The sequence below is a fragment of the Sus scrofa genome, chromosome 18 (genome assembly GCF_054392235.1).
Source record: "Sus scrofa isolate SSC_HxYL_T2T_F1_AM1 chromosome 18, Sscrofa_HxYL_maternal_Yorkshire_Landrace_v2.0, whole genome shotgun sequence".
NCBI classification, from domain to species: domain Eukaryota; kingdom Metazoa; phylum Chordata; class Mammalia; order Artiodactyla; family Suidae; genus Sus; species Sus scrofa.
Genome location: NC_139400.1, coordinates 22872345 through 22887958, shown reverse-complemented (window position 1 = coordinate 22887958; position 15614 = coordinate 22872345). Strand labels below are relative to the sequence as shown.

Sequence of the window (15614 nt, the reverse complement as noted above, 5' to 3'; positions counted from 1 at the left end):
GGAAAACACTAGAAAAAGAGCCATGGAGGGTGAATTTTAAGCCCCCTGCGCCAGACTGGGAATTTCTAAAAGAACAGACCTTCTTCCCAGAGAGGGAAGGGGCGGGTCCCCAAAGCCCCTACTGGGCCTCTGCCTCTAGGGTGGGGGGAGGGGGAGTGTTTACCAGAACTGGCAGGCAGCTCTCGCTGGTACTTGGCAGGTGTCATGGGCCAGTGGGTGGGAGCACATTTCCTGGAGGGCAAAGGACCATCTTTAACACCTGTAAGCTGGGGCACATGCACCAAGGGGTCCCCGGAACCCACCTAACAGTCAGGGAGCTGGGTGCAGTGCAAAGCTGAGCTCAGGACTGTGAACCCACAGCAGAGCTAGAACGAACAAGGCGCGGTTCCAAGACAGCTCTTCAGAATCTAGGGCCTGTGAGCGCCCTTTCTGGCTGTGCTTCCAGGGCTGTCTGACATTTCAAGGGCGACTGGACCCACTGACTCATGAACTCAGCTAAAAGTGTGGATGCGAAGGGTGCTTGGGAAGGTCTCGGGAGACCAGGGGCACAGAGGCAGAAGCCATGAGGTCCCCCGCAATTCCAGCCCCGGCTGCCTCCACACTCCTGCAGGGGCAGATACCAGAGGCCCAGGGATAATGGCTACAAAAAAGCAGATGGGGCTGAAGATTGGGCCCAGGGAATAGAGCGCCCCCTTCAGTCGAGACACTCAGAGGCTTATGCAGATTCAAGACACACTCTGCTGGGCCCCAGGGTGGGAGGGAGAGGAGGAGGGACTGGCAGGGAGCCAGGAGGCGGGGAGAGACCTTTGCCCAGCATCTGGTCTCCGCCAGCTGTCCCCAAGAGACCCTGGGGCATCGCTCACCAACAGAGCGAGGCACAGCTCAGGTGGGGCAAAGCCAGTGTCCCCCTTCTTTGTGGGGACATAAGACTTATTAGGAAGCCACTGGGAAGGAACAATGTTTTGGAAATAATAATAGTGCAAGGGGGATGGAAAAAGTAAGAGCCTTGGTAGGGGGTGGGTCTCCAAGAAGTGGCTGTGCTCCTGTTTCTGAGGGAGAGTCCAGCAAGAGGACAGCAAGACCCCAGAAGGGACCATCTGCAGGACAGGTCCACGTGCAGGGACCCAAAAGGCGCCCTCCCCGGACACGGAAGCAGCGAACGATTCCTGGGTCCTCGAGCCAGAGAATCAGAGAACGGAGCTTGTCAAGGCGGCTGGTGGGCCTGAAATGATAAGGGCCTTCTCGTGGGGGCACACGTGAACTGAAGAACATGGACCAAAGCGACAACAGACGCCTCTGGGGACAACTGTGAGCACAGGTAACGTGGGGCCAAAGGGAGCCTTCCCTAAACTCTTGGCACTACCGAAGTGTTTCTGAATTTAGATCTCAGTAGAATGAAGGTCAAAATAAGTTAACCTTTTGTTACTTTTTGCCCAGCTGCTTTTCTTTCTTTCTTTCTTTTTTTTTTTTTTTTTTTTTTTTTTTGCTTTTTAGGGCCTCATTTGTAACATATGGAAGTTCCCAGGAGGGGGTCTACTCGGAGGTGCAGCTATCAGCCTACACCACAGTCAGAGTAATGCAGGATCCAAGCCACATATGTGACCTACACCACATTGCATGGCAGTGCCAGATCCTTTTACCGAATGAAGCCGGGGATCGAACCCATATCCTCATGGATCCTAGACGGGCTCTTAACCTGCTGAGCCACAACAGAACTCCCCACCTGCATTTTTTGACTGAAATTCATAGGTGTTACAGATACCCTAAGGAGAAGGGAAGGCTGAACCTCGGCATCACTAGAAATGTCGCCAGGGGTAGCGACTGTGTTGTGTGGGCCATGGACAAAGCAGAGTTGGTGTTTGTCACTTCCCCGCCCCACGCCACTTCTGTGCTCAGATCTGGACTAGTTATCTTGGAGGGAGCCCTTGGTTGGCCCTGCATTGTGCCAGCCCCAGTGCCCCACTGAGGACAGTATGTCTGGGCACCAGGCTCCATCGCAGCTCCCCTGTTACCAGGGGTTGACGGCAGTGGAGGGGCGGGGAGCCCAGGTCCGAGGACCCTCCCAGCTCCTGCACGTCTGTCCCCCTCCATTGCGAGCACTGGCTCCTCTTGGCGAATTAGCCGCAGCTGGGAGCCGGGGCCAGAGACCTTCTCAGATCCGTGCTATACACGCAGTGGGATCCTATGTTGATCCTAACGTGATGGTATGTGGAAGTGGGGCCTTTGGGAGGTGATGAGGGCATCAGCGTGGAACCCTCATAGTGGAATTAATGCCCCTATGAAAGAGAAACCAGGATGGAGTTCCTGCTGTGGTGCAGTGGGTTAGGAACCTGACTACAGCAGCTCAGGTCGATGTGGAGGCACAGGTTGGATCCCTGGCCTGGTGCAGTGGGTTAAGGGATCCAGGGTTGCTGCAGCTGCAGCGTGGGTCACCGCTGCAGCTCAGATTCAGCGCCTGGCCTAGGAACTTCCATATGGGGAGGGTGAGGCCATTACAAAGAGAGAGAGAGAGGGAGACAGATGTCAGGAGTCCCCTCACCCCTTCCCCAGTACGAACAGGGAAGCAGGTCCTCACCAGACGCTGAATCTGCCAGTGCCTTGATCTTGGACTTCCCAGGCTCCAGACCCGCTGGAGTTCTATTATCACAGCCCAAGCAGACTAAGACCGTCCGGCATGTGTGGAATGCCCTGTGATCGGCTTTACAAGAAGTGGTCTTGGCCTCTGGCCTTTTCTTGGCTCAATTTCTCTCAATAGGCGTTTGACCTAAATGCTCTGCACTCGTTATCCATCTTCTCCAGGATCATTTCTAAGGGGGGCGCGGTAGCCCTGGAGCTTGGGCTACACACTAAATGCTTTTTCGGAGCAGCACCCAAGGTGGCCGTCGGGGGGGGTCTCTGCCCAGCTCTGACCAAGACCCACGGGAACTCAGTCCTTCTCGGAATGGCAGCCTGGCGAGAGGTTCAAAGGCTGACTTTCGCTTCCACGCGTGGAAACGTGGCTTCTCCCTTTTTGCCTCCATCTTCTTTTCTTTCTAGATCAGCATAACTGGAAGGAACTACAGAAGAAACTAACAGCCAGAGAAGGTGGGAAACTGCTTGGTCCATGTGCCTCATCTCAGTGAATGAGACCAACACCTACCAACACTCATTTGGAGTTTAGTCCACCATATGCAATTCTTCCCAAGTTCCGCCAAATTCACCTAAATATACCTCATGTGTGTCCAATTCACCAATGGTAGCAAATACATTACCCTCCTCGAAGCTGACTTCATTGCATCAACTCTTTTTTTTTTTTTCTCTCTTTTTAGGGACACACTTGCAGCATATAGAGGTTCCTAGGCTAGGGGTCAAGTTGGAGCTACAGCTGCCAGCCTATACCACAGCCACAGCAATGCAGGATCCGAACTGTATCTGTGACCTACACCACAGCTCATGGCAATGCTGGATCCTTAACCCCCTGAGCGAGGCCAGGGTTCAAACCCCTGTCCTCATGGATGCTAGTTGGGTTTGTTAACCACTGAGCCACAGTGGGACCTCCATTGCAGCAACACTTAAAACATAAATCTAGTCATGTTATTCCCCTCTTAGAAGTCTCTCTGACTCAGGTGTGCCCTCAGGATACAGAAAAACTAATCCTTAGCATGGCCCGTCATGCCCTTCCCAATGTGGCTTCTCTGAGCCCCGCTGCCGACCATTCCCCATCACGGTTCTGCCACACACGACAGGTCCTCCATCAAGAGCAAGTGCATTAGATCACATCATCAGGCTTCTCCATTGTGTCTTAGTCATTAACGCGCGACTCTGGACTCTGCCCACAGAGAGAGGTGGACTTCGACACCTCCTCTTCCACAGTCGAGGGGCGGCTGCAGGGGATGCCTCCAAAGCACGGGTTCTGGTTCCCTCTACCTGACCCAGGACTGACACCATAAGGTGGACCTCCAGCGGGGCAGACCCTCAGGGCAGGCTGTGCAGCTGTCATGGCCACAGGGGGAGGAACGGGGCTGGCTTTTCTCTGGATCTTTAGAAACCTCATCTCCGTTTTAGATGATGACACAGCCCCTTGGAGAGGGGCACAGCTTAACCAAGGTCTCTGGCCTCCGTGCTGGTGTTCAGATGGGCCTGGGAATTTGCTCTCGCTCGCGTTTGGGGAAGCCAGCAGACCAGGAGATGACTGCCACGGAAAAGGTAGTTTGTTACTCCCCATGCCCAAGAGGAGGGAGGCACGGCCCTTCTCTGAAAAGAAGCAGAGTCAGTCGGGAGGCAGAGGGAGGGAGAGGAAAGCATGCGGGAAGAAATGAGTGAGGCAGGAGAAGCAGCTGCAAAGGCCTTTCTAGCTCGCGATACCCTGTTCCGTAAGGGAACCACACTCACGGAAGAAAATGTCCCAAGAAAATGTCCCTGAAAGAAGACAGGCCACCTGCCATTGAGTAGGAGCAGCTGGGGTCAGGGTGACTCTCAGGACCACCCACCTTTAACACCTGCAGGGCCCGGGGCACATGCACAAAGGGAAACCGACAGGCCAGGTGTCTACGTAGCGCAAAGTTACACATCGAGCTGCCAGACTGTGAATAAACAAGTTCATCACGCCGCCCTGACACGTGCTCCTTCATAACAACCGGGGAGCCAGTTTGCAGGTGGAATTCTCTGGCTCCTTGGAGTCTGTGCTCCCGCGCGGGGGCCCAGGGAGAGCAGAGCAGCCCCATCCCCGCTTTGCTCACCCTCGGCCCCATCCCACACCACGGTGGCCTCGGGTGTCGGAGGTGGACTCCGGTCTCTCATCCACACTCTGCCCACCCTTCCCCGAGGACACCCGCCCTCAGCCGCTCCTCGGCTGCCCTGGGCTGCAGCCCTAGGGTGGGGGCCTGCACAGGCTCTGCTGGTGGCAGCAAGGCCCGCATCTGGGAATGAGAGTGAGGTCGGGAAGGGGGGGCTGTGGCCCCAGGTTGGCTTGTGGCTTTGGCCCCACAGACTCCCGTTCCTGTGGGCAGGGGAAAGGCGCCCAGGGCTGAGCAGGCCCCGGTAGCCAGGCCTATGGGTGGTGCTGGCAAGGGCACCCCTTCCCTCCCCTCCTGACGAGCGATCAGCAGCATGTGCAACTGTGAGCCTCAGATACAGCGCCCTCTGTTCCCCGTCAAGTCCTCCTTGTCACCCCCGTTCACCAACACTCCATCAGCCAGACTCTCGCCAGGAAAGAGAGGGGACAGTCACCCCGGATCATTGGCACAGGCATCGAGGGAACGTAAGGCAACCACGGCGGGGGTGTAGCAGCCGGGACCAGCCATGGCGGAGGACCACGTCCACCGCTGGGCTCAAGGACGAGCGGGAGGAAGAGGTCCCGGGACCTAGGGGATCGAGTTCTGTCGAAAAGGATGACTGGAGGAGGGCGGGGACCTTAGGTTGGGAGAGAGGAGCTGGCCGAGGTGCGCCACGGGGAGGAGCCGGGAGACGCGGACCCGGGCCTCGCTCGCCTCCTCTCTCTCCTGATGGTGCTCCCCGTGGGGTGGGGGCAAAGCCCACCAAAGCCACAGGGCACAGGTCGGCCTCCCTGGGCTGGGCATAGCGTGCGGAAGGGTGAACAGTGGGTCTGGAAGGGCCACCGGGAAACAGCCGCACAGATACTAGAGAACGACTCGGCTAGAAAGGATCAGTAATGGGAGGCAAGAGGTGGGCCTCTGTGAATAGTTTGCTCACATGATCAATTACAACTGGCCTTCTTCTTTCGTTTTTTTGTTTTGTTTTGTTTTGGTTTTTTTAAGGCCGAAACCGTGGCATCTGGAAGGTCCCAGGCTAAGGGTCAAATCAGAGCTACAGCTGCCAGCCTATACCAGAGCCACAGCAACATGGGATCTGAGCCACGTCTGCAGCCTACACCACAGCTCACGGCAATGCCAGATCCTTAACCCACTGAGCCAGGCCAGGGATCGAACCTGTGTCTTAATGGATACTAGTCAGGTTCATTACTGCTGAGCCACCTCGGGAACTCCCACAACTGAAGTCTTGATACCAGTGTGCCAGTTCCATGCTGTGCTACGTGGTGACCAGGAAGAAGTGGCACGCAGCTTCCACAGACAATGCACAGGGAAGTTGTGAGTCTGCCCAGCCGAGCACAAGACTGAGACTAGAATCCAGTCCCCAGGGACCAGCCTCTCCCACATCCCTCTCTAGACCTGACAAACAGGGTAGGGATGGAGAACAGACTGGAGAGGGGGTGGGAATGGAACCAGGTTTCACACAGGCTGGTGCGAAGGGACAGTGGACATCCGGCCTGCAGCTGGACATGCAGGACCAGAGCCCTCAAGAGACTCGTGGGCTCCTTGACCTTGAGCGCCAGACCCAGAGGGGACAGGTCCCACCCCTCCGCTCAGCAGCGCTGGCAGGGACCAGCTGTCCACAGGAGGTCCAGGAAAGGACACTCCAGCCTTCCTCCTGTCTTCCCTATCCCCCTGCTCAACTCCCTGGCAACGGCCGGCACACCCTCGGCCCCTATCCTGCCATCAGTGCACTGAGAAGGCAGTGGCCGTTTCCTTAGTTCCCCTAAAACCCAGCAACAAGCAGTATTCAGCTACAGGGACCAGATTCAAGACAAAACATCATAAAACCCAGACAGGCTAAATTAAAAGAAAATTAACAGGAGTGATGCAAACCAGCCACAATGCTGGATACTACAGTGGAAATCCTACACGGTTTTCCACTGACGTGTCATCTGACCTGAGAGCAGAGACCCCCGTGAGAAGTGGGTTTTCCTGATGTGAAGGCCCCTCCAGGGAGCTGTGCTCTCAGCCCCACCCACAGACACCTGCGCTTAACTGGAACAGTGTTGATCGGAAGGGGAAGTGTGCCAGCTTCCTTGTCACTACTGGCGGATTTCTTAATTAATGTGCTGCTACTGTCACTGTTTTGGAGTGAAGCCCTACTGCGGATATTTTCAGGGGCTTGTACTAGGAGCCCACTTGCCCCTGGAGCCTGACTTGAATGTGGGCACCACAGATCACTGCCTGTGGGAGGCATCTGGAGACCCTCGCCTCACTTCCTTAGGGCAGTTTGGCCCGGTCTCCTCTTCCCACCTCCCCTGCCCAGAGTTTCCACATCAGCTCCATCAAACCACACCGTGGCCTTGAGACGCCAGCCCAGGAGAGGGGCTTGGGAGGTTGGACTGAGAAGGCCACGAGGTCTCCGGGCCCCGCAGGGAAGAGGACGAGGTGATACCCAGTTGACAGGGAGCTGTCACACCCAAACCCCAGTGTGGATCAGTAGTTTTGCTAGATCCCCCATCACACACAGCATCCCTGATGCTGGCCACAGTCACAAAGGTAACCGAGCGGGAATGTATTAGAACAGCGACGAATCTTCACGATCCCTCAGCCCAAACCTCTCATTGGATAGATGAGAAAAGCAAGATGACGTGGGACGTATTCAGTATCACACAGGTGGTGAGGGGCACAACAGAACTAGGATCCAGGTTTTTTAATACCCGGTTTATCACGTGTCAGCAATGTGTATCACAACTACAGGATACAGAGTCTAAGTCTTAACTGAGAGTCAGGAAAATCATACTCTGAACCTTGAAAGTATTACGCAAGGGGAAAGAAGCCAGAGAAAGACAAATGCCATGTGATTTTACTCATACATGGAATATAAAAAACAAACAAAAACAAAATAAACAGACAAATGAAAAGCAAACAAGGAGACACAGAGGAGCGATTACCAAAGGTTACCAGAGGCGAAGGGGCTGGAAAAGGGGTTCACTGCATGAGGATGAGGGGAAAGGAAATTTGTGGCAGTGAGCATGCTGGAGGGCATATAGAAGTAGAAGCAGAAAGTTGTGCACATGAAACTTATATAAAATCATAAGCCAGAAATTCCCGTCTGGCAAACTGGCCATGATGTTGGATACTACTTTCTTTTTTTTTTGTTTTTTTCTAGGGCCACACCCTCGGCATATGGAGGTTCCCAGGCTAGGGGTCCAGTCAGAGCTGCAGCTGCCGGCCTACACCACAGCCACAGTCACAGCCACGCTAGATCCGAGCCGTGTCTGCAACCTACACTGAAGCTCACTGCAACACCGGATCCTTAACCCACTGAGGGAGGCCAGGGATCGAACCCACAACCTCATGGATGCTAGTCAGATTTGTTAACCACTGAGCCATGATGGGAACTCCATTCTTGGATACTAAAATGGAAATCCTACACGGTTTTCCAATGAAATGTCATCTGACCAGAGAGCAGAATCTGACTAGCATCCATGAGGACACAAGTTCGATCCCTGGCCTCACTCAGTGGGTTAAGGATCTGGTGTTGCCGTGATCTGTGGTGTAGGTCACAGATGAGGCTTGGATCCTGCATGGCTGTGGCTCTGGTGTAAGCCAGCGGCTACAGCTCCAATTCGACCCCTAACCTGGGAACCTGCATATGCTGTGGGTGTGGCCCTAAAAAAACCCCACAAGCCAATGTTACTTCAATAAAAAATAAATTAAAAATAGTTTTAAACAGAAAATCATCCTCATTTACAAGGAGAGGATCATTACATTATTGAAGGGATTCTCTAAAGACAGAAAGTTATTGATAGACCATGATGGAAAAGAATATAAAAATGATTGTGTCTATTTTATATATATATATATATGTATATATATACGTATGTATGTATACATATATATGTGTGTGTGTATATATATGTGTATATATATATATATATATGACTGAGTCACTCTGCTGTACAGCAGAAATTGGCACAACATTGTAAATCAACTACAATTTAATTTGAAAAAAAGAAACTTATCTTCTGCTGAACTAGGAGCCATCTTCGCAATGCCATTTATCATTACAAAAGATGATTTAAAAAAAAAAAAAAAGGAGCATCAGCTTGGTTTTTTCTCTCTTCTTCAGTTTAAGAACCTCACATTTAATTGGAGAGGGGCTGAGATGTGAGGTCTACTGAAGACAGGGACAACCAATAGTAAGTGAGACTGAGCTCGAGCTGAAATTATAAGTGTGAACACATAAAGAGATTAAGAATGAGGACTAATACCAAAAGTTCTATTGTTATTTGCAAAGAAGATGAAGCAGCTCACACATATTTTTTTAAAAAAATTAGTCTCTGCAGACTACTTCCACTTCCTCACACCCCCATTCACTTCTTTATTTTTAATTTTTATTTTTTTTAGGTCCACACCTGCAGTATATGGAGTTTCCCAGGCTAGGGGTGGAATCAGAGCGCTGGCCTACACCACAGCCATAGCAACGCCAGATCTGAGCCATGTCTGTGACCTACACCACAGCTCACGGCAACACTGGATCCTTAACCCACTAAGCGAGGCCAGGGATCGAACTGGTGTCCTCATGGATGCTCGTTGGATTCGTTTCCATTGAGCCACGAGGGGAACTCCTCCCATTCACTTCTTACCTCATTGTAACCTCATAGCTGCTCTCTTCACTTCCATAAAACCTCTTTTTTTTTTTTTTTTTTTTTTTTTTTCCTGGTTTCCTGGTTCTTTTCTATTTCCTCTCAGTCCCACGGGTTGGTGTTCTCCAAGATTCTGCTGATGGCTCTTTTTTGCCCCCTCACTGTTCCCTGAATGATTTCAGTTCCATATTACCCCTTATTGACACCTACTGAACTGTTACCCCTAAGTCTGTTGTCTCCCTTGAGCTCTAGGGGTGTGTGTGTGTGTGCACGCGTGCATGTGTGAGAGTGAACACACATTTTTATCCACTTTAGATCACACCCCACAGAATCAAACTCATCCTTCTCTTCCTCTTCAGCCAATATGGACACAGATGTGTACAAAGCAAAGACTAGCATCAGCGCTGCCCTCTTCTTGACCTTTGACCCAGGCACAAATCCCACCAATTATCTCTCAGATATGTCTCTTAAATAACTCTCACTGGGGGGGAAATTGCTAATTATTCTTTTCCTCTTTAAGCGCATTACCTCAACTCAGACTCATGTGCACTTGCTTACTGGGACAAACACAATAGCTTGGTTTTTTTTACTACAGCAAAATACACAAAAAATTTACCATTTTAACCCTTTTTGAGGGTACAATTCACTGGCACTAAGTACATTCACACTGGTGTATTATTCGTCTCCAGAATTTTCCCATCATCCCCGAGTGAAACTCTGTACCCCTTAGACAGAAGCTCCTTGTTCCCCCTCCCCCACAACCCCTGGTAACCAATAGTCTACTTTCTCTATGGTTCTATTTTAGGTACCTCATATAAATGGACCATATAATATTTGTCCTTTTGTGTCTGGCTTATTCTCAAGAGTTTTTAAACAGGCTTCATGGGAGTGCCTGTTGTGGCTCAGTGGTAATGAGCCTGATGAGTATCCATGAGGATGCGGGTTTGAGCCCTGGCCTTGCTCAGTGGGATAAGGATCCGGAGTTGCCGTGAGCTATGGTGTAGGTCGCAGACACGGGTTGGATCCCACGTGGATGTGGCTGTGGTATAGGCCAGCAGCTGCAGCTCTGAATTGACCCCTAGCCTGGGAACTTCCATATGCTGTAGGTGCAGCCCTAAAAAGCACACATACACACACACACACACACACACACACACACACACAAATTAAACTGGCTTCATTACCTCCAGTTTTCCTTCTGCTCCAACCCTTTAGGTATAGTTCACTCCAAATTTCCTTTCTCAGCTATGGAAACACTGACCCTTCCACACGGACAGCAAAAGAAAGTCAACCCTCCTTACATGGCGGTCAAGGCCTTTCAAACTCTGTCCAAAACCTGTCTTTCCAGCCCCACTGCTTGCTGCCCCTCCAGCAGTGCCCTGATGACACCATACCACCATGAAGGCCCTTCCATGCCTTTCTCACGGTCTTGCCCGCCACCTCCTCCGCTCGGAACGCCACATCCTCTCCCTCCCGTGCCCTCCCTCAAATCCTTGGTCTTCACTTAGCAAACTCTGCTCATCCTTTGAAATCCAGCTTCTGCTTTCCTCGCCCTGGGAAGACGGCCCTGGTCCTCCCTGACGGACACAATCCCTCCCTCCCTCGTGTTGCGCTACCACTTTGCACGTCTAGGGTGCTTCTCATTAGGTCTTACAGTTCACAACCAAAAAGCTTTAAGAAATATTGGTGTCCGTGTCCCCTTGGAGCCTGTGATTATCTTAGTGATGGGGAACACATCCGTTTGTCCTTGGCGCTCCAGCTGATGGGCACGCAATGAAACGTATGTTCAAGGAATGAATAAAAGAAGAATATTCCTCCATTTATGCTGGGTTAAAATTCAGCCTTCTTTGATACATAAGGACACTTCAGGTGGTCCCTAAAAGGCTTCTTAGATGCATGATTACAGAATACACTTCAGATATCCCGCCAAATGCTGTCTGGAAGCATCTTCCCCAACATGAAAACCCGGGATGACAGTTATCACAACAGCTGGTTGCGATGAGCAGCTCTTTTAAGTGTCAAATATAATAAGGGTAATTACTCAAAGTTGTCATCTTTGATAGTCTGTGGCAATTAAACTCAGAGCATTGGCTTTCCCCCAGGAGGACTGGTAGCAGAATTCAAACCTGGAAGCCACTGGAACTGAAGGTCTTCTTGAAGGGAAATTGTAGGTGCCATTCCTAGATGGAGTGACAGCCACAGCGCGATGTGGCCTGTGGGGGGCGGTCCAGGGGCTCCTTGACTGACACCAAAGAAATCCACGGGGCCATAAGCTTATGCCCCTGTTCCTGCCACTGGCCCGAAGCTTGACAGCAATATTTCAGGAGAAGAAAGCACTTTGCAGCAAATTAATACATACTTGTTCTTTGCATTTGGCCTGCACTCCGTTTTCAAAGCATGCTCATTTATATCTCATGAGAGCCTCACAGCCACCTATACGTAAAAACGATCCTGACGTGTCGACGGAGAGGCCAGCAGCGGTGGAGTGTCTTCCCGAGGCCAAGGAGAGAGCCACAGCATTATTTGCTGTTTCATATCAGAGGTGTCTCAGCTAGATTATGGTTATTAATACATCGGTCGCAAGTATTTTCTGCCAGTCTATTGTTGATCTAATTTTGTTTATAGTGCTTGTTTTATAAAAGTCTTAAATCTAGGCTTAGTAAATGGAGCAATATTTCTCCTTTTGGGTCTTATATTTTGCTTATAAATGCTTTCCTTACCCCAGGGCGAGAGGCATATTCTTCTGCATTTTTTATATGGCTGCATATGCATTGTTGGACTGTTTAATGGTCAGCTCTACCACACAAGCATGAGCACTAAGGAAGAGGGAGTCATAAGTATTTGTTTCAACCATATCCCTATAGCATATCATAGCGTAGTACCTCTGTGCTTAGTAAATGTTTAGAGTGTGTGGCGGGGAGAATGTTGGGAGTTTTATTAACAAGAAAATACAGATATCCCCGGAGGAAAATCCATATGTGAAATGTGGATATTAAGAATTTTATTTTAGGAGTTCCCATCGTGGCGCAGCAGAAATGAATCTGACTAGGAACCATGAGGTTTTGGGTTCGATCCCCTGGCCTCACTCAGTGGGTTAAGGATCTGGTGTTGCCATGAGCTGTGGTGTAGGTTGCAGACACAGCTCAGACCTGGCGTTGCTGTGGCTGTGGTATAGGCCTGCAGCAACAGCTCCGATTGGACTCCTAGCCTGGGAACCTCCATATGCCATGGATTCAGCCCTAAAAAGACAAAAAACAAACAAAAACAAACGAACAAACAAAACACCTTAATTTAAAAAATTCTGTATATAGGAGTTCCCTTCGTGGATCAGCAGGTTAAGAGCCTGACATAGCGTCCTTGAGGATGTGGGTTCAATCCCTGCCTGTGCTCAGTGGGTTAACGAACTGGCATTGCCACAAGCTGTGATGTAGGCTGGCAACTGCAGCTCAGATTCAACCCCTAGCTTGGGAACTTCCATATGCTGCAGGCACAGCCATTGAAAAACAAAACAAATTCTGTGTATATCCTATTACATTTTGCACTTAATTTTGAATTCTGGCAATTGCCACCTTCTGCAGCAATCCCCCAATAATCATAAAATCTTTAATTTCAGAAGAAGCTTTTGGGATCATAGGCCCAGCTTCTCAGCTGGTGTGGCATTCCCCTATGTGCTCTGCCCCCTGCTAATAGGATGTTCTGTTTGTGTGCGCAGCTCCTTAGGCATCAAGTTCTTTCCCAGGAGAATGAAGTGTGGTTTAAGAGCGCCCCCTACAGTCAGCCTTCTATGGACCCAAACCTGAGCCTTGGATCCCTTCACCCGTCCCAAAGCCCCCCACCCCGGGATTTTCTGCCAAGTCTATTGACTAAAACTCCTGGTACTCTCTACAACCTCCTTTCCTATCTCTGCTGTAAGACTGACATGCATTTTGGGCAACATCGGCCTATTCTGATTGGGTCCATTTCAGATCCGTGCTAACCTCGACCAGGCTCTGACTACTCGAGTACCATTCTCTTACCTTCCTGCCACATTCCAGAGTGGTAGTTACACATTTTGCATGTTCTGAAGCTCCAAATCCTGATTCTGCCTCTGGCCTCCTCATTATGAGTGGATAGCTTCCCTAAATATTTCTTGCCTTCACCACCAAAGCTTCCCTCTCAGTTGCTACTGTCTTGGAGAAAAAAGTATCCCTCCTCTTAAGAGTAAACCTCCGGGAGTGCTCCTGACTCAGTTCAGTTCGCCTTTCTTGTTCACACTGACTTTTCCAAAGAGTTTGTTCTCTGACTTCTAACTGGCTTATGGCTTCCTGGGGGCAGGTGGGTGGGTAGCTGCTTTTCCCCTGCTTTTGCCTCTCAAATTCGCCTGGGTTGTCATTATCTCTTTATCAAAGGTCTTTGCCATACATCATCACGAATTCTTCAATCCCTACTCATCCTCCATTCTTCAACCTCCTGCGGTTGGCTTTCAGCACCTCCTCTGGATTAAAACCTATCCCTTGAAGATCATTACTGATCACTTACCCACAAAATGTAACAGCACCCCACCACCCAAAGTTCCCTTCCTTCCTTCCCTCATTTCCGCAAATGGAGTGACAGGCAGTTTGCTAAGCCCTGGGAACACATAGACAAAAAGAAACAAAACGTCCTTCATCCTAGAGAAGTCACAACGGGCAGGGGGACCACCTAAATCTGAAAGTTTCAAGGAGCAGATCACCAGGATGAGGAGACTGGCGTGTACCTTCCAGGTTGAGAGGACAGAAAAGCATGGAGCAGAGGGACAGTCACGCTAAACAGAGATGATTGCTGTCTGCTGGCGAGAAGGCACCGGGTGCTAAGCTTGTAAAATCTCAATTTCATTCCAAAGGTATTGCGTGGGGGTTTTCAAGTAGTTTGGAAAGGAAGTGACACGACCCATTTTCAATGCTCTAAACCACAAGTGCCTGCTTGTCTGTTGACAATTAATCATCAGCCACACATCCTGCTACCCTCTTCTCCATATCACAGTCCTCAGATGCCCTCCAGCAGGATCCCAGGTTGGGTCCTGTGAGGCACAGAAGTGAAATTTGACATGTGAGAAAGAAGAAGACTTACTCCTAGAACTGGCAGCAGTGGGCAGGTGGGGGGCCACAGGCAACAGCAGTGGGGTTTGGGGAGCCACTTCCCAGACACCTCCTGAGAGTTGCCAGTTTGGTGCTGCAGGCAGCTGAGAGAGCTGAGCGAGCCAAAGAGCTTCCCTAGGAGCCAGCACTGCCTGGTTCCTAAAGCCCCTGAGGTCCTCCTGGCCTTTCCTCTCCCAGCCTTTCCTTTCCCAGGGTTGTGAAGGTCTTTGTTTCTTGATGACGGCCTGATGCACCAGATGCCATCCTGAGTAAGACGTGGCTAGCGATGGTCCCCCATTAACACCATACACTCAGTTCTCCTTTACGTCAGACCACCCCTCTCTTTCTTTCCCAAGATTTCTCTCCCGCCCCTCTCCACTGTAAAGATAACTCCGAGGCTGTATTCCCCCCACCCCCCGCCCCCGGCCACCTTTCTCCTAAGTGGTACATCCAAATTTCCAGCTATTTCCTGGACACAGCCACCTAGAGATGACTTACTGAAACCTCTCACTCAAGGCGCTCAGTAAGAATCTTCCTTTTAAACTAGTTTCTTTAGAGTCCACAGTTCCTTTAAGCACAATACAGTTTTTCACTTAAGTTATTTGCCTCAAAACCACAGCCACATCTTCACTTTTTTCTGTTGTTGTTGTTGCCCCCGCAGCATGCATTAGTTCCTGGGCCAGGGGTTGAACCTGAGCCACAGCAGTGACAGTGCTGCGGGAAACGCCATACAGCCACATGTTTCATTCTCATTCAGGTAAATATTTACTAAGAGGCTATGATGTGCCAGGCCTTTTGCCAAGTTCAGGAACCAGAATGATTAACAAGTAGATGTATTTTCTGCTCTCAAAGAGCTTACAGTCTAGTGGAGGATCCAGGAGAAACCTAAACACATTTCTGAAAGAGCTTTAAAAAAAAAGCCTTTACCTATAATTTACAAAAACAACATGCTGAAATAGCTTCTGAATGATTTCCCCTTTTCATTCCTAACCCCCTTATCAACCAAGAGCCTTCACCTGGGCTATTTCTCTACTTTACCAGTTTGACCTTTTATTGTATCATGGACTTTTTCATGCTTTGATAAGATAAATATACACGCACACACCATGTTTTGC

At 50.4% G+C, this 15614-nt stretch overlaps 1 long non-coding RNA gene across 1 annotated transcript; it reads left to right on the top strand.

Moving 5' to 3' along the window:
* The first annotated feature begins 867 nt into the window (after nt 1-867).
* LOC100622227 (uncharacterized) lies at nt 868-3266 on the top strand. The gene is made up of 2 exons (XR_135462.5): nt 868-1318; nt 3037-3266. It is a non-coding gene; the product is annotated as an uncharacterized LOC100622227 (long non-coding RNA).
* The last annotated feature ends 12348 nt before the right edge of the window (nt 3267-15614 follow it).